At 42.4% G+C, this 18760-nt stretch overlaps 1 protein-coding gene across 6 annotated transcripts in view; it reads left to right on the forward strand.

Moving 5' to 3' along the window:
* The first annotated feature begins 33 nt into the window (after positions 1–33).
* The window catches only part of rab5b (RAB5B, member RAS oncogene family), a 74189-nt gene continuing 55462 nt past the window's right edge, over positions 34–18760 (forward strand). For 4 of the 6 annotated variants that reach the window (XM_085985771.1, XM_085985770.1, XM_085985767.1 and 1 more), the window contains exon 1: positions 34–128. The gene's annotated coding sequence lies outside the window, so the exon portion shown is untranslated. Of the gene's footprint in view, positions 129–519; positions 597–18760 lie in introns of those variants that run through there. The other 2 variants (XM_085985773.1, XM_085985774.1) reach the window with 2 other exon arrangements.

Here is an 18760-nt window from a genome sequence, read left to right on the forward strand (position 1 = left end):
TGCCGCGGACCGATACACTTCCAGCACGGCGGCTCGCGCTGCAGCGGAAGTGAGGGAGACGCGGGGAAAGAGTGCGGCGGATGCGGCGCCGGGAGCGGGGAGTGAAGAGGCGGCGGGGCGGCGAGCAGGTGAGGAGCGGCCGGGGGGAGAAGAGGAGCGGAGAGACCCGGGCCACCCTTCGCTGTCAGGCCGCGACGGCTTTGTTTACACCGAGGCTGTCAGCTGATTGCGGGGGTTCCTCCACCGAGCAAAGCCTCCCCCGCCCCCGGGGGATTCGCTGACAGGCGGCGGCAGGGGGAGGAGGAGCAGCCGTCCCAGCCTCCGGGCCCCCGGCCTCGGCTCTCCGGCTGTCCGTGAAGCTTTGTCTTGTTACTACACTGATGGGGCGTTTCTCGGCTCTTGATGGGCTGGCGCCGGTCCCGCGGCCTTTAACCGTGGCTGGAGCTGAAGGGAGGCGACAGCTTCCCCCCCCCCCCCGGGCCCCGGGGGTAGAGCCTCCCTCCCCCCGGCCCCGGGGGTAGAGCCTGCGCCGTGCGCTGGGTGACCGGCAGCAAGCCGCAGGCAGGAGTTATTTTGGGTGCGCAACTGTTTTCTGGGTGAGTGAGGTGGGTGCCGGGCGCAGCAGCGGCTTTGTTTCACCCGACTGACTGCACCGGGCATTGTTCAAAGTGATTAGAGTTTTTCCACCTACACTGACGGGACTTGTCTTTGGTGGGGTGGAGTTTACCAATACCTTTTGAGTAATGTATCACAGAGATCCAAACAAGACTGATGGAAGAAACAACTGCTTGTGACGCGCTAATGTAAAATATCGTATAGTCAAACCTGATCAAACCCAGCTATACATATATAGGAATGATGAATTATACTGAATGGGAACTGGGAGCTCTTCTGTTAACCGTTTGTCATTCAAGAACAACCCTTGGTTGAGCGTCTCATGCGTAAGCACCCAGAAGGAAGTGAGTTAGGTGTGCTTTGTTGACATCGGGCATGTGGAGCATGTCGCCCTAGTTATTGATTGATGTATAGTTAGCCTTTGTACTGAGAAATTTTCAAATAGATATCTATCTTTTGAAGTAAAATCAGAAAATGTTGGAAATAGTCATCAGGTCAGGCAGCATCTGTGGAGAGAGAAACAGTTAACATTTCAGGTTGATGACATTTCATGGACCTGAAACGTCAACTCTGTTTCTGCTTCCACAGATGCTGCCTGACCTGCTGACTGTGCTCAGTATTTCCAGCAGATTCTGTTTTTTTTCAGATCTCCAGCATCCACAGTCTTTTGTTTTCTATCTTTTTGAAGGCCTGGCATGATTTTGTTTCTTTTGTATGTTTGTGATTTATGTGAGCGATTATAACACAGGAACATAATTGAGGGGTCCCTATGTCTTTGACTGCGAGAGCACAGCTCACATGGCTTTAACTGTCACCTGCACACCAAGATTAGATTACAGTCTCTAAAACAGTAACTGCTCCTGGCTGTCATTGTTTTTGAATCCTTGGCTGTGTGCTCATAGGGTGAGCTAGGGCTCTGTTTTTACTTTTGATGTGTCCACAAAGAGGTTGGAGTGGGAAAGGGTGGCTCTCCAATTGATATTTCTGACCCTCTTTTGGCGAGTTATTTTGCCTCTCTTTGGCACCTTCTCCAGTGACATGACTGTGATCAGTAATTTGCCAAGTAGGGAATTGTAAGCATAAACTTGAATTGTTAATCAGAAACTAACATGGCAACAACTTTGTTATAATTATTGATCTTTTGAAAATGGGGCTGTATCCTGTTCCTCAGCTGTCTGTGCACATGGGAGCTGTTGATGATGCACTTCATACCTCAGATAAAAAGATGAATGACCATCTCTGGAACTTGAGTCCAGATATACCAAAATTGATGGGATGATTTTCTCTCTCTGCTGGCAGTAAAGATCCCTTGTGAAATGACAGGTGACAGGATCAATCCAGTTCTAAGTGGTCAGGGGCTCTCGCAGCATTAAAAACTGCCCTTCGTTTGACACCACGTTGGCCAGTGGATAATTGTGACTCGGATGCAGTGGAATTCTTTTTGAAGGTTGCATTTGAGAGCGCTTGCCTGTGTATCTGACTGCGTTATACCTGGCCCCTGACCTGGGAATGTATGGTGCTGAGACTGGATGCCTAAAATGAAAAGTGTTCCATTTCCCAGCACTAATGGCCCTGCCCTGGTTGACCATAAAATGTATTCCCAAAACAGTGAATGGCTTTGGCATTTCTGCTGATTTATTGAGATTTGTTGATTATTAAAGCAATTCATTGTCTGGAATATGGTATAAAACAAATAGATTTATCTCTGAGAAAAAATGTGAAAATTATGTGTCCGAAATAGGAAAGGTCTTGCAGGCAATGTAATGAGGAATGTACTGCATTTTAAATGGAAGGGAACAGTTTATGACTAAACAACAGAAAAGAAACACATGTTGAAGACAGTTACTTTTATACAAAGAGGTGGGAGCATTCCAATATCAGCATAATGTGGGAGAGTAATGTATGTTTGCTTCCCTGCTGGAGTACGACTATGTAAAGGAATTTAAAAATGGAACTAAAGTATACAGAACCAAACTTTTATTGGGAATACCGCCTTTTTTAACTTTTGTGCAATTTTTGTTTCTTTCGTCATCCTTCAGCCAGCAGAACAGGTTGGTCTGGAGTATTCATATCTCTGAATCATGGTTACTATGTAACTGACCAGCAGGATCATAAGATAGGGTCACATGAAGGAGGCCGTACACCCATTTGATCTCATCCTACCAGAATACCAATCCCACTGACTTCCCATTGCAGCTTTAAAAAAATTTGATTCAGTGAGGCTAGTCATTTTTGTAGTGGTTATATGTTTAAAAAAAAAACAAAGTACTGGAAATCTGAAATAAAAACAAAGTGCTGGAAATACTCAGCAGGTCAGGTAGCATCTGTGAAGAGAGAAACCGAGCTAACGTTTTGTCGGAACTGGAAGAAATTAGAGATGTAACAGTTTTTAAGCAAGTTCAGAGGCAGGGGAAGTAGTTGCGGGGGGGAGGGGGGGAAGAACCAAAGGGAAGGTCTGTGATCGGGTAGAAGGCAGGAGAGATTAAATGACAACAGGATGATGGTACAAAGCAAAAGCAAAAGGTGGTGGTAATGGGACAAGTAAAGAAACAAAAGATGGATCTAGAGGAGCTGTAAATGGCAACCGCAGAACCATTACCAGCATCTGCTGTCCGAAAAAATGGTAGCAGTGGTTATGATCTGAAGTTATTGAAATCAATGTTGAGTCTGGAAGGTTGTAAATTGAAAGATGAGGTGCTGTTCTTCGAGCTTCATATATATTTATATGTGTTGCTCCCCAGTAATCTGCTAAAATATAATGGTGTTATACACTGTACTACAGTCTCTGTTGTGTAGAGCTTTTGTTCTGGGGTCGGTTGTCAACAGTGGTTGCACCCTTGTACATGTGTCACTTCTGTGCTATTCTCATCGCTCACAAATTTACCACACCAAAGGAACCAGTTATTTGCAAGAAAATGCTGAAAAGCTCATGAGAAACATCATGTACCTCGAGGTTTTTTAAATCACTTTTGGAGTTTTAGTTGTTTTACAAAAAAATGCATTTTTTAATCAGTAAAACCATATTTCATCAAGTTGTCTCATAACATACAACATCAAGAACAAGCATGGTAAGAGACGAGCTTAATTAGGGACTAGGTGACACCGTAGATTAGCACACTGTACTTTCACATCTTGCATTTGGGTTTGAACCTTGCAGAGTGATGGAATGCAAGTTTTCTCATTGCCAGCTGTAATGAAATGAGTTTGGGCAGTTTCAATCCATTCTTAGTTTTGTGTTACTGACTCATGTCCACTATCAGAATTTGGCATAAATTATCACAGAGGCTCTGCAGATAACTGGTGTTGGAAATTGAAGAAAGACATTGACATATGGAGTGCTTTTCTGAAGTTAAGCCATATTATTGGTGCAGTTTAGATAGCACATCTCTGCATCTGAACAGTGATGTACCGGATCTGGAGATGCTCAGTGCTGGTACAGTGTGGCAAAAGTGGAAAAATGTTACATTCCCCATCACTGACATCTTTCACTTTGCATACAAAACAGCATGAATTAAGCATTTCAAGGTGTTTCACAGATGGGCATAAGACAATGGATGCCAAGCCAGGAAGACAAGACTAAGAAGGGTAAGGGAAAGCTTGTGTGAAGAGTTGAAGTTTGAGAAGCTTCTTAAAGGTAGAGAGATTTAGGGTGGTAACTCCAGAGGATAGGACTGAGGCGTTGGAGGCTTTGTCGCCAATGCCAGGTTGAAGAGAAGGCGAGAATGACAAGATGTTCTGTGTCAGAGGAAGGGAGTGTTTTATAAGGGTTATTGGGTTGGAGGAATTTGCAGAGGTAGGGTAGGGCAATGCAATGCGATGGATTGATTTGCAGACAACGATTGGAATTTTAAACTCAATTAGGAACCAGTGAAGGTAAGCGAAGATATTAGATGGGCAAGCAGGACTTGGTGTAAAGCAAAGCACTAACAACAAAGTTTTGCAGTTGGAATTTGTGGAGGAGGAGGATAAGGGCCAGCAAGGAGGGAGTTAGAAGTGACAAAAAAGTGTATAAGGGTTTTGGCATTGAAGGGACTATGGTAGGGGTGGTGAAGGGTGGTGTTACAGCTATCCTGGTGGTAGGATGTGGCATTTAAAGCTCAGCTCAGGGTTCAGCAGGATGCCAGTGAATGGTCTGATTCAGTATGTGTGTGTGTGGCTGAGGAGGGAGGTGGGTGTGCTTGTCTGTGGATTAGGAAACAAAATACATCATATCTTGTATGGTGGGAGCAGATTATAAGAGCTCTTGTGGTTTGTATTGTCAGCACCCCTCGGTGTAACATAGATTATTCCAGTACTAGAACAGGTTGCTTTTTGGCCAATAATGACCTGTGGTATGGCGAGTGCAGGGCAATGAAGAGGAAAAATGAAATGTATAAATACCCTTTTATATGAAAATGAATGAATCTAACTTGCCTATTTTTAAAACAAATAGAATTGTAGGACATTATCCTGTTTAAGGTGCTGTCTTGGTTCGACACATTATTTGTACTGCAGCCATTCCGCTAGTAGGAGCTAGGTTGATGATGGTATTTTGAGTTGCATTCTAAACCAATTACTGTAAATTAAAATTGCAGTGTGAAAAACTTTCTTTTATAGTACATATTGGTTGATGAGTTTTTAAATGATGAGGATATTGTTTTTAAAAATATCCTCCAACTCTTCAGGGCCCACATGCACAGTTCCCAAACTGAGATGGCAGCTAGGCAAACTGACCTGTATCCAGACTTTTGCTGTGCTGTAATTTGTCTGCTAGGAGGTGCTTGAGAGCAGCTTCTGCTGTTCTTCTTAAATTACAACAGTGAATACAAAACTAAAGTACTTAATTGGCTGTAAAGTGCTTTGAACATCCTGAGTATCCTTACAAGGAAGTTCCTTGTTTTTGTTCAGTATCTTTCCTGATAGACTGGTCAAGACAAAAGTCAATATGTCAATAGGAATATTTGGTTAGGCATCAATTAGTTTCTCATGCATTTAAAAAAAATACTGCTTTGCTCGACATCAAGATATTTCCGTGATGAAGCTGTTGCCATAAGTATTCAGTTTTGTGAATTGTGACCTTTCAAAGGTTGGTCTTTAATTCCATTGTCATTCCTTTATTTTCCAGTATCTAGTGCCAGTTACCTATTTATTTATGATGTGGAAGTCTGGCGCTGTTTGCATTGGAAACACTGCAATCGATTACTGTATTTATGGTATGATGGCCATCCATGTGGGTTGTAGTTAGGCTGTCATAAAATAACTTTCTTTTCCATTTTCTCCACTCTCCTGAAGGCATTTACTTATGCTAGGATATGGATTCTCAAACATCAGCAGTCTTCTGGTATCTCACCCAAGCGGCTATTTAACTGTGAAGGACATCACACCTGAGTCTAATACTGCCCTTGCCTGATGTCCACATATGCACATTTTCCAGCAGGAGTTACCAGATCAAGATCAGGAATAAGAAACCTGGCTAACTTTTCAGTTCTGTAGTCCATAGACATAGGCCAATTGTAATAGCCCGACTGAGATAAAATGGCCCAGAAATTCAGGTCCTCATGCGTGAGTACACGCTGGGTACTCACGCGTAGGCCCAACGAAAGTGCCGGTTATGTGCATGCACTGCGCATGCGCAGGAAACCGGAACTTCCGTTCCCTTGAAAGAAGGGGTTGACGGGTGGAACGCGTGCGCATCGAACTTACGTTTTTTTTGCCGGTTTCTCTGGGAGGGTAAGTCTCCAGCAGTTACACTTTTAAAAAGCAGGCGTAAGGCCTGCTTTTATCAAGGTAAGTGGTGAATTAATTAAAATTAAAACATTTTTTCCACAGGTTTATTATTTTTAAATACTTTAAAGGAAGGGTAAGTTTATTTTTAGCCTTGTTAGAAAATGTAATTAATTTTTTCAAAATATTAAATTATTGTTTAAAATAGTTATTTCATGTAATTTATAGTTATTTTTAAAATGTGATTTAAAAAAAAAAATTATTTGAAGTTTTAGTTATGTTTTGGGGCTTATAGTATTTATAGGTTTGACAGCTCTTCCTGTCAAATTCATGAATGAAGCATTCCCTGCTACCATTGGCTCTCCATGGCCCACGTGACCCCAGGGGACGCTTCGAACTAACTGCGCCCCTGGGGATACGCAAGCACTGCGCGCCGGCAGTTGGAGGAGGCCCAGGATCAGAATACCACACGGGCCCACAGCTCAACGGCCAGCACGCTAGGTAAGTGCAGGTCGGAGGCTTGCACCCACGGGAAGCCTCTGACCCGAATTTCTGGGCCAATAACTCTGCACACATCAGGAGTCAAATCTGCAACTTCCTTGATCTGGTTACCTCAGTACCACATTGCGTGGTGCCTTTACTCACTTAACTACACAGAGGGATTTAGAAAGTTATTGTTAAATAATAGGATAATTTTAAAAACAATTATCACTGAAGGTAGCAGGACAGGTAGATAAAGAAAGAAAAAGAAAGACTTCCATTTGTATAGCGTCTTTCATGATCACCGGACATCCTAAAGTGCTTTCCAGCCAATGAAGTACTTTTACAAGTATAGCCACTGTAGGAAACGTGGCAGCCAATTTGCGCACAGCAAACTCCCACAAACAGCAATGTGATAATGACCAGATAATCTGTTAAAGGTGTTGATTGAGGGATAAATATTGGACAGGACAACAGGGCTAACTCTCTTGCTCTTCGGAATAGTGCCATGGGATATTTTACGTCCACCTGAGAGAGCTGACGGGGCCTCGGTTTAACGTCTCATTCGAAAGACAGTTGTTAAGGTGGTTAAGTAGGCATATGGAATACTTTCCTTTATTAGCCGATGCATAGAAAATAAGAGCAAGGAGGTTATGCTTGAACTGCATAAAATGCTAGAGTACTGCAAACAGTTCTGGTCACTACATTACAGGAAATTGCACTAGAGAGGGTACAGAGAAGATTTACAAGGATGTTGCCTGAACAGGAGACTTTTAGCTATGAGGAAAGATTGCTGTAGGTTGGCGTTGTTTTCTTTGGAACAGAGGAGGCTGAGGGGAGACTTGATTGAGGTGTATAAAATTATGAGGGGCCTAGATGGAGTGGATAGGAAGGACCTATTTCCCTTAGCGGCGGGGTCAATAATGGGGGCATAGATTTAAAGTAGTTGGTAGAAGGATTAGAGAGGAGTTGAGAACTTTTTTCACCCAGAGGGTGGTGGAGGTCTGGAACTCGCTGCCTGAAAGGGTGGGAGAGGCAGAAACCCTCATCGCAGTTAAAAAGTACTTGGATAAGCACTTGAAGTGCCGTAACCTTCAGGGCTACGGACCAAGAGCTGGAAAGTGGGATTAGGTTGGATAGTTCTTTTTTGGCCGGCACAGACATTTCTATGATTCTATAATATGCAATGTTGTTGTGGAGTCTCATTAATCCTGTCATGTTTGACCATAACATCTTGTTCAGTAAAATACCCCATTATTTTAAGATTAGTCAACACTTACAAATTATACTCACCTGCTCTGCTATAAATCCTTGCTTTTGGCCTTTGTTCTTAATTGTTTGTGCTCATTGATTTTGTGTTCTTTTTCTCTTTATTCTCCATTTGTGATCTCTTGGAATGCGGAATAATTTCAATGAAATATCTGACTGAACAAGAGCCGTGCGGTACAGTGAGTTAGCACACTATCCTTTCACCTTTTGGGCCTGGGCTGAGCCCACACGCTTGTGGAAAGTTGCTTTTCTCTCTGGCTTACAACAGTTCTATGTAAAACACGTTTTCAGCAGTTAATGGGAGACATTAGTTAATAATAAAAGTTGACATCAATGGAATAATATTCCTCCTACTTCAGCAAGACAGTCAGCATGGGTACAAAATGGGATTTCTCTTTTTGCACTAACTCTGGCTTTTTTTCCCTCCTAAAATTATCAAGAGGAAGACATTTATTCTCTACCTGAAGAGGTGGCATAAGGGTGGCTGATCTGCTAAGTAGAAATATTCACATTCGGGCAGCTCTTTTGAGGCTGAGCTTCAGGTATGTCAATGTATGAAATACCTTGAATCTGATTGCCTTTTATCTTGTATGGAAGTGGTCACTATTGCTACTGAACGGGGGAAATATGTTCTATTTCCCTGACCTTCATGAATGCAAATATTTCCAAAAAATATAATGTAACTAAAGGAAGGAGATGGAGTCTTGAATCAGGGCCTGTGGGTCAAAGAGGGCAGCGATATAGTGACTTGCCCTCCTGTATATTAAAACAGGGTTGTTTGTTAGTTGAGTGTGGGCATTATGGTACGCTTTTTGAACAGGCTAAGCAATGAGCCAGCCTAAAATAACGTATCAAGTGCACTGTCTTGTAGGCTTGGTTGACGTAAAGAACAAGTCATTATCACATTGCACTGACTGGATGAATTAAACCACGTGACTATTTATTTGCTAAATAAGTACACGTCCACCAAGGTCACTTAAGTTTATAATCAATTACTGTTATATGTGTTCATTATTGGTGCTCATTTTATAATTTAAAATGTAGTTTTAAAAACAAGAATTAATGCATCTTCCCTCAAAAGGCTAAAATCCTTGACTTGTGACCACCACCCCCCAAAAAAATTAATGAAACAATAGTCCCTTTGGGCCCTAGTATAGTTTCTCAAAATTACATAGGATTACCTAGGATATATGGCACAGAAACAGGCCATTCAGCCCAAACAGTCCATGCCGGCATTTATGCTCCAATCGAGCCTCCTCCCGTCTTTCCTCATCTAAAGCTATCAACATAACCCTCTATTCCCTTCTCCCTTATATGCTTGTCTAGCTTCCCCTTAAATGCATCTATACTTTTCGCTTCAACCACTCCCTGTAGTAGCGAGTTCCACATTCGCACCACTCTTTGGGTAAAGAAATTTCTTCTGAATTCCCTATTGGATTTCTTGGTGACAATCTTATATTGATGGCCTCCAGTTATGCTCATCCCCACAAGTGGAAATATTCTCTCTGTATCTACTCTATCAAAACCTTTCATAAGTTTAAAGACCTCTATTAGGTATTCAAGAGAAAAGAGACCCAGCCTGTTCATTCTTTCCTGATATGTATACTCTCGCATTTCTGGTATCATCCTTGTAAATCTTCTCTGCTCCCTCTCCAGTGCCTCTGAATCCTTTTTATAATATGATGACCAGAACTGTACGCAGTACTCAGTGTGGTCTAACCAAGGTTCGATACAGGTTTAGCATAACTTACCTACTTTTCAATTCTATACCTCTAGAAATAAACCCTAGTGTTTGGTTTGCTTTTTTATGGCCTTGCAACTTTTAGTGATTTGTGTATTTGTACTCCGAGAACCCTTTGTTCCTCTATCCCGCCTAGACTCTCACCCGCCAAGTAAAGTTAAACATTAGTGTTTAGTTCTTTTTAGCGGAATATATTGTTCCTGTAAATGTTTCCCATCGTTGTTTGCAAATATTGTTACCCATTTTATTTTCCCAAGTTCTATTCTCGGCCCCTCAAAATCAGCTTTTCTCCAATCTATTACCCTGGTTTTCGTCACACTTCTGTCCCTCTCAATTATCACCTTAAAGCGTATTATATTATGGTCACTATTGCCTAGATGTTCCCCTACTTTTACTTCTCTTATCTGCTCTGGTTCATTCCCCACTACTAGATTCAAAAGCGAATCCTCCCTTGTTGGGCTTTTTACATATTGGGTTAGAAAGGAGTCCTGTACACATTGTAGGACCTCCATTCCCTTATCCCCCTTATTACAATAGGCTATAGAGTAAGATCTCAAAAGCATCAAATGTGAACTTGGAATTTCTGTCATTTGATGGTATTTGCTGCCTATTTGTCATTATAAAATACTTAGGATTGACAATTCACAAATTGCATCGGAGAAACTTTACAAATTTTTAATGTTTAGTAGTCTTGTATTGTGCAATGCTGTTTTATTCTGAGAGTGGCACTTGCTTCTGGTGCTGCAAATAGCAATAGCAGCTGCAGCTCAAAGTTCTGTCTGAAATCTGCCAGCAATGTTTTACACTCCACTTCTGCCTGTGGAATTCTCTCCTGGACAGAACCTACCCTTTTGTATATAGAAAGACTAACCAGGATTTCTGGGGATCATGTGGACTGTAGAAGGCTTGTATGGAAGTTGCTTAACTTTTTACTTCCCTTTTGCATATTGCACTGTAAATCTCACACAGGGCCATTCAGCACTATTTGAATGCTGCAAAGCGTTCATCACATAAAGTAGTGATTAAGATCATTATTTTGACGACAAAGGCTTCTAAATGCAGAATAGAAGATTGAACCCTTTCCAAGTTCAGTCTTCTGTTCTATGCTAAAAAGTCTGCAGCCAACAATGTGATTTTAGTCAATATCGTGACTATGTGAAGTGCAGCACTTAATATATTGCTGAGGGTTACAGTGCAATCAGCTGTATGAGAATTGCTCAACCTTTCTGTGTCTGCAAATTCTGCGTTTTTAAAAGTATAAGTCATTTGAGGAGCCCTGCGGTTAACCATTGAGAGGAAGAAGACAGACTTGCTTGAAGACTACTTTGGTTGACCACTCTGTGTTAAAGCACAGAGACTGGCTTTCAGAAGTGGCAGTTTCATCTATTGGAAGGACTTTAGATCTTTTCTTCTTCATTTGCAGTAGTGGGGGTAAAGTTGGAGCTTGTGGTATTTGCAGCTTTTATACTGAAGCCTGGACCATTCTCTGCACAATTATGAGAACTTTGTACTCTGTAACGTTGATTTTCTTTTATTTGGTAAATGTAAACTCATCAAGTTGAGCCGCATCAGTGCTAGAAAATGGACCATTCCCATTTTAGATGGTTAGATGCAGAGTAAAGCTTCCTCTATTCTGTCTCAATGCAGCTCAGCTCCAACCCCAAGCAAGCAATCACTACTGCATCAGTGTCTACTACTGCACCACTTCCTATCCCAGCCATCCTGTGGCCCCTTGGACTGAGATCGCCAATTAATGTCAACTCATCCTACAAACTGCCGAGTCTTATCACTCATTTCACATAGGACCCTTACAGCCAACAGATGGGAGACTTTCATTATGTCTGTCTAAGTGGATTAGGCTTCCTCCTAAGGCCCCTCCCAATAGTCGCATTTTTAATCTTAATTGATGATCAATTTATGGTATTAACTTTTTTTTTACACTGCAATGTATTAATATTAAGTCCACATTGGCTGAAGTTAACTTTAACCTGTAATATTCAAATATTGTACATTTGATAAAATTATGAAAGTACATATTTGGTATTATGCCCATTTTGGCCATCTTGTTTGAAATTACTTATTTAATTTGTAATCTTCAAATAATTTTTGTTTGATTAAAATTATGAATAGTGTTCATTGAACAAGCAATGGAAAACATGAATGAATATAAATAAATTGGGCAGTTGGAACTGTTACAGTAAGGGTACCTATTCAGTACAATGCTACACCTATATTGTGTCTCGGCCAGATGTAAACCACACAAATTTCCTTGGGATTACCGGTACGACCCAGACCAAAAGGGAGTAGCCCTGTGATTTAGTTCTCAAACTAACATGTGAATTTAACACCTAAATCTGGGATCTATCATTAATAGTAAATGAGAGAGACTGACCATACCCGATGGAGTTTTGCTGGGTCCTAATCTACATTAGCCACTTAGTTTCAGGAAACCAATGCAATTCGTTAAATCTAAAGATTATAGTAGCCATAGGGAGGGATGGGCAGTTGAGTTGGAAGAAGCAGCAGGAGACCTAAAAAAGGATCTAGATAATATTTGTAATTAGAACAGTGGCAGATGCAATGGAATATAAACAAATACAGGATACTGCACATTGGAATGAAAAGTTAACATCATATGTATATTGCGGGTAAATAGCCAAAGGTGAAATTGAAAGGGATCTGGGGGTGATAGACTTAGCACTTAATGCCAAATCACTGTGGAGCAACAATCTACAAGACAAATAGAATGCTAAATTATTGCTAATTTAGTAGATAGCCAGTTTAAGGGTGTTGTGCTAAAACTGTACAATTCTCTGCTCAGATTGCACCTTGAATATTGTTTTCAGTTTTGGTCATCAAAATATAAAAGAAACATTCAGGCCATGGAAACGGTGCAGAGAAGAGCTATGAAGCTAATCACTGGTGTCAGAGGATTGATTTTTGAGGAAAGACTGAGAATTCTTTAGTTTTGAGATTGAGAGGCCACCTTGTAGAAGTATACAAGATATGAAATAGTACAGATAAAATAAATCCAGAGCACCATTTGAAGGAATGCCACATCCCCATCGACATGAATCAGTCATTCATGAAAGAAAGACTTATGAAATAATACTGAGCGGCCTACGGGTGGTGCTGTCCAGGGAGAGTATAAATACTCGGGCACGGGCCCAGCTTGGGCAGGACATTCTTAACAGGAAATAGTGAAGGACACAACTAGACCTCCATGTTGTAAAACAGTTGATTAAAGCTTTGTTTAATGCTTAGACCAAGTGCCTAGTAGTTTTCTTACATCACCCATGACATTCAATGGCATTACCATCACTGAATCCCCCACCATCAACATCCTGGGGGTCACCATTGACCAGAAACTTAACTGGACCAGCCACATAAATACTGTGGCAACAAGAGCAAGTCAGAGGCTGGGTATTCTGTGGCGAGTGTCTCACCTCCTGACTCCCCAAAGCCTCTCCACCATCTACAAGGCACAAGTAAGGAGTGTGATGGAATACTCTCCACTTGCCTGGATGAGTGCAGCTCTAACAACACTCAAGAAGCTCGACACCATCCAGGACAAAGCAGCCCGCTTGATTGGCACCCCATCCACCACCTTAAACATTCACTCCCTCCACCACCGGCGTACCGTGGCTGCAGTGTGTACCATCTACAAAATGCACTGCAGCAACTCGCCAAGGCTTCTTTGGCAGCACCTCCCAAACCCGTGACCTCTTCCACCTAGAAGGACAAGGGCAGCAGGCGCATGGGAACACCATCACCTCCAAGTTCCCCTCCAAGTCACACACCATCCTGACTTAGAAGGATATAGCCGATCCTTCATCATCGCTGGGTCAAAATCCTGGAACTCCCTACCTAATAGCACTGTGGGAGTACCTTCACCACACGGACTACAGCGGTTCAAGAAGGCGGCTCACCACCACCTTCTCAAGGGCAATTAGGGATGGGCAATAAATACTGGCCTTGCCAGCGACATCCACATCCCATAAACGGCTAAAAAAAATTAAATCAAGAGGACATAGTTAAAATTGTTGAAATGCTAATTTAGGACTGATGGTGGGGAAAAACTTGTTCACGCACAGACTGGTCATACTTGGAATGGACTTTGGGCAGAGTAGTGATGGCATAAACTGTGGATCTGTTCAAGATACAGTTAAAGGGGGTGGATATTAAGGGACACTATCTCCCCCGAATGCAAGAACAATATGGTCCAAATGGACTCCTTTCTATTTATTTTTAACCCAGACAGTAACTTATAGGTTACTTGACTGTAGGGGCATCACAAGTGAGCCTGATTTTGATTTCACCCAGTGTTGTCGCACACAAATTTCCGCACAAGTATCGCTGGATAGTGATCAGGAGTGAGAGGAAACAGGCAGTGTTCCCACAATTTCAATCCAGCAGCCATTGTTGGAAAGTGCACCTATGTGAAGGTTGGGTGGGTAGCAGAAGGCTAATAACTCCTTAGGAACAATATCCCAAGTCAGTGCCTTAAGGAGGGGAGAAAAACATTACATTTCAAATGATAAATGAATCCAGAAATAGAACAGATTTAACATAGAATATATTTCATAATTTTCTTCCCTTTGGATTTTCTCCCTTCTGAAGGTACAGACTTGTTTGAAGTATGATTCTATGATGCTAGCAGTCCCTCCACAGTCTATGGGATACTTAGATCAATTGTAGAACATCTGCTGCTCCTCTGGTTGAGACAGATTAACTCAACACAGACCAAGGACTAAACCCGACATCTTCCTGATCTGTAAGGCTCAGTGCAGCACGAGATGGTGCATGCATTTACCCACCAAGCCAGTTAGGAAAGCTGCCCCATTTTCATTATTGTTTTTATTCCTCATTTTATGCTTGATTACACTCACCACTTCCAGCTGCATTTAAGAAGGCAACCTGCTCACAGGCCTCAGCCTTTGCTGCTTTTGAAATGGCCATTTAAATGTCTCTTCTGTGTTATTTTGTATTGTATATGTCAACATCTGTTTGTTTTTCTCTCTCCTAGTAACCTTATGGTTCAAAGCATGAATCTGGAGTGGTGCTTTTCAAATTGGTACAGTTTTGGTCTGTACCCTATTGCAGGATTTCCCATTTCTGAGCTTCCCAAGATTATGGTATTTGTAAAAATGTGGCTGTAGCTGCAATGTAAAATTACTGTATTTTATTACTACAGTATATGGATAACAAGATACTGATAGAAACAGAATAGGGAATGCCCTGTCAATTATATAACATCTTGCAAGGACAGAAAAATGATATGTACAGTTCCAGTAATGCATTTGGCCAGGACACCAGGGAGTTCTCCCTGGTGTCCTGGCCAATACTTATCCCTGAACTAACATCACTGAAACAGATTATCTGGTCATTATCTCATTGCTGTTTGTAGGATCATGCTGTGCGCAAATTGGCTGCTGCGTTTCCTACATTTCATCAGTGAATACACTTTAAAAATACTTAATTGACAGGAAAGCACTTTGGGATGTCCTGAGGCTGTGAAAGGCATTATATAAACGTCAGTCTTTTTTCTCTTGTAAAAATTAGTTATGCACACTACAATAGAATTTCTAATATATTTCACAGTGGAGCTCTCAAGTCTGCAGTCACCATCTGCATTTATTTTCTAGTTTTCAAAGTCACCATTACAATTTTGGTAGTCAATTGGGCCCCTTAATTAAGGCTGTGTTCAGAGGTTCAAAATCTTCAATCTTGCTCTGTTTTATCGCTAAAGCTGTGTTGCTCCCTTGTTGACAGATGAACTGTTCCACTGATGGACATTTGGAGTTGAACACATAAGATTTTTGTGTATTTGTTGAATACACAATAATATCCAGCAATATAAACGAAATTGTACAATTTTAAAGGGGGTGGAGGAACAGAGAGACCTGGGGGTTTATGTACAGAAATATTTGAAGGTGGCAGGACAAGATGATAAGGCGGTTTAAAATAAAGCATACGGGGTCCTTGGCTTTATAAATAGAGACAGAGTACAAAAGGAAGGAAGTTATGCTAAACCTTTATACATCACTGTTTAGGCCTCAGCTGGAGTAGTGTGTCCTCTGAGCACCACACTTTAGGAAGGATGTCAAGGCATTGTAGAGGATGCAGAGAAGATTTACTAGAATGGTACCAGGGATGAGGAACTTCAGTTACGTAGCTGAGATTGTTCTCCTTGGAGCAGAGAAGATTAAAAGGTAACTTAATAGAAGCGTTCAAAATCATGACGGATTTTGATAGAGTAAATAAGGAGAAGCTACTCCCACTGACAAGGGGCTGGTAACCAGAGGCCAAAGATTTAAGGTAATTGGCAAAAATGCCAGAGGGGAGATGAGAAATTTTTTACACAGCGAGTTATGATGATCTGGAATGCCCTGCCTGAAAGGGTGGAGGAAGTCGATTCAATATTAACATTCAAAAGGGAATTGGATATATACTTGAAGGGGAGTAAATTTAGGGTTAGGGAGCCCTCTGCCAGTCCTGCACAGCCCAGGACCAGCTTTTCTAATGTTAAAAAAACTGTGAAGGGCCGCGAACACAAAAATATTAGGGGGAACGTTGGCTATGGGGAAAGAGCAGAGGAGTGGGACTAATTGGATAGCTCTTTCAAAGAGGGCTGCATCTATTTCCATCACTGTGATTGAAATAGCAAATTTCTTATTCTAACTGACAGGAGGCGGGAGGACACTACTCACCCAACACTTTGTCTGGAATGTGTAATTTGATCCAATCTTCTGTAGAGTAGTTCAAGTTCTCTGCAATATGTAATTTGATCCAGTCATTGTCAGGCTACAGAGTTCAGAGAAGGCAGTGTTAACACTAGTACGATAGCAAAATACTGCAGATGTTGGAAATCCGAAATAACAACAGAAAATGCTGGAAAAACTCAGCAAGTCAGGCAACATCCGTGGAGAGAAATTTGAGTTGACGTTTCGGGTTTGACCCTTCTTCAAAACTGGAGAGAAAAGGAACTAGATCGAAGGCAGGGCTGCGATCGGACAAAAGAATAAAAGAACCAAAAGAAGTAAAAGAGATTAGAAGCTAGACGAGATGGTAATAGGCTGTGATTAGGTGTAAAGTGTACTGGCAGGGCAAAAGATAGCTGCCAGGTGTGAGAGAGAAACAAAAGGAAAGGGGGGGGGGCGGAAAGGAAAGGAGTGGAAAAATATAAGTGAAAATGAAATAGGGGCCGAGGTTATGATCTGAAATTGTTGAACTCGATATTGAGACCGGAAGGCTGCAGAGTGCCTAATCGGAAGATGAGGTGCTGTTCCTCGAGTTTACGTTGAGCTTCCGTGGAACAGTACAAGAGGCCAAGGACGGTGAGGTCCGAGTGGGAATGGAGTGGTGAATTGAAATGACAGGCGACCGGAAGCTCGGGGTCACCCTTACGGACTGAATGGAGGTGTTCCGCAAAGCGGTCACCCAATCTGCGTTTGGTCTCCCCAATGTAGAGGAGACCGCATCGTGAGCAGCGAATACAGTATACTAGATTGCGAGAAGTACAAGTAAATCGCTGTTTCACCTGGAAGGGGTGTTTGGGGCCCTGGACAGTGGGGAGGGGGGAGGTATAGGGGCAGGTGTTACATCTCCTCCGCTTGCACAGGAAGGTGCCAGGCGAAGGGGAAGGGCTGTTTGGGGTGATAGAGGAGTGGACTAGGGTGCACCTTCCCGTGCAAGCGGAGGAGATGTAACACCTGCCCCTATACCTCCCCCCTCCCCACTGTCCAGGGCCCCAAACACCCCTTCCAGGTGAAACAGCGATTTACTTGTACTTCTCGCAATCTAGTATACTGTATTCGCTGTTCACGATGCGGTCTCCTCTACATTGGGGAGACCAAACGCAGATTGGGTGACCGCTTTGCGGAACACCTCCGTTCAGTCCGTAAGGGTGACCCCGAGCTTCCGGTCGCCTGTCATTTCAATTCACCACTCCATTCCCACTCGGACCTCACCGTCCTTGGCCTCTTGTACTGTTCCACGGAAGCTCAACGTAAACTCGAGGAACAGCACCTCATCTTCCGATTAGGCACTCTGCAGCCTTCCGGTCTCAATATCGAGTTCAACAATTTCAGATCATAACCTCGGCCCCTATTTCATTTTCACTTATATTTTTCCACTCCTTTCCTTTCCGCCCCCCCCCCCCCCCCCCCTTTCCTTTTGTTTCTCTCTCACACCTGGCAGCTATCTTTTGCCCTGCCAGTACACTTTACACCTAATCACAGCCTATTACCATCTCGTCTAGCTTCTAATCTCTTTTACTTCTTTTGGTTCTTTTATTCTTTTGTCCGATCGCAGCCCTGCCTTCGATCTAGTTCCTTTTCTCTCCAGTTTTGAAGAAGGGTCAAACCCGAAACGTCAACTCAAATTTCTCTCCACGGATGTTGCCTGACTTGCTGAGTTTTTCCAGCATTTTCTGTTGTTATTGCAGTGTTAACACTGTTGACTTCAGAGAAGAGACAGCACTAACACTACTGAGTTCAGAGAACACACAACGCTAACACTACTGATTTCAGAGAACGCACAGTGCTTACACTACCAATTTCCGAGAACGCAGGCACGATGGGCTGAATGATGACCTCCTACGATGTAAGATTCTAAATTTGATTCTAATTATGATTTTAAATGCACTGCCTTAAAGGGTGGTGAAAGCAGATTCAATATTAATTGAAATCTGTTTTCAAATCCCTCCATGGCCTCGCCCTTTTCTATCTCTGTAACATCCTCCAATCCTACAACCTTCCGAGATACCTGTGCTCCTCCAATTCTGGCCTCTTGCACATCCCTGATTTTAATCACTCCACCATTGGCTGCCAAAACCCTAAGCTCTGGAATTCCCTCCCTAAACCTCTCTGCCTCTTTACCTCTCTTTCCTCCTTTAGGACACTCCTTAAAACCTAGCTCTTTGTTTGCCCTAATATCTCCTTATGTGGCTTG

Source organism: Somniosus microcephalus, chromosome 4 (assembly GCF_052327205.1).
Source record: "Somniosus microcephalus isolate GS21.2 chromosome 4, FLI_Smic_1.0, whole genome shotgun sequence".
Classification (NCBI taxonomy): domain Eukaryota; kingdom Metazoa; phylum Chordata; class Chondrichthyes; order Squaliformes; family Somniosidae; genus Somniosus; species Somniosus microcephalus.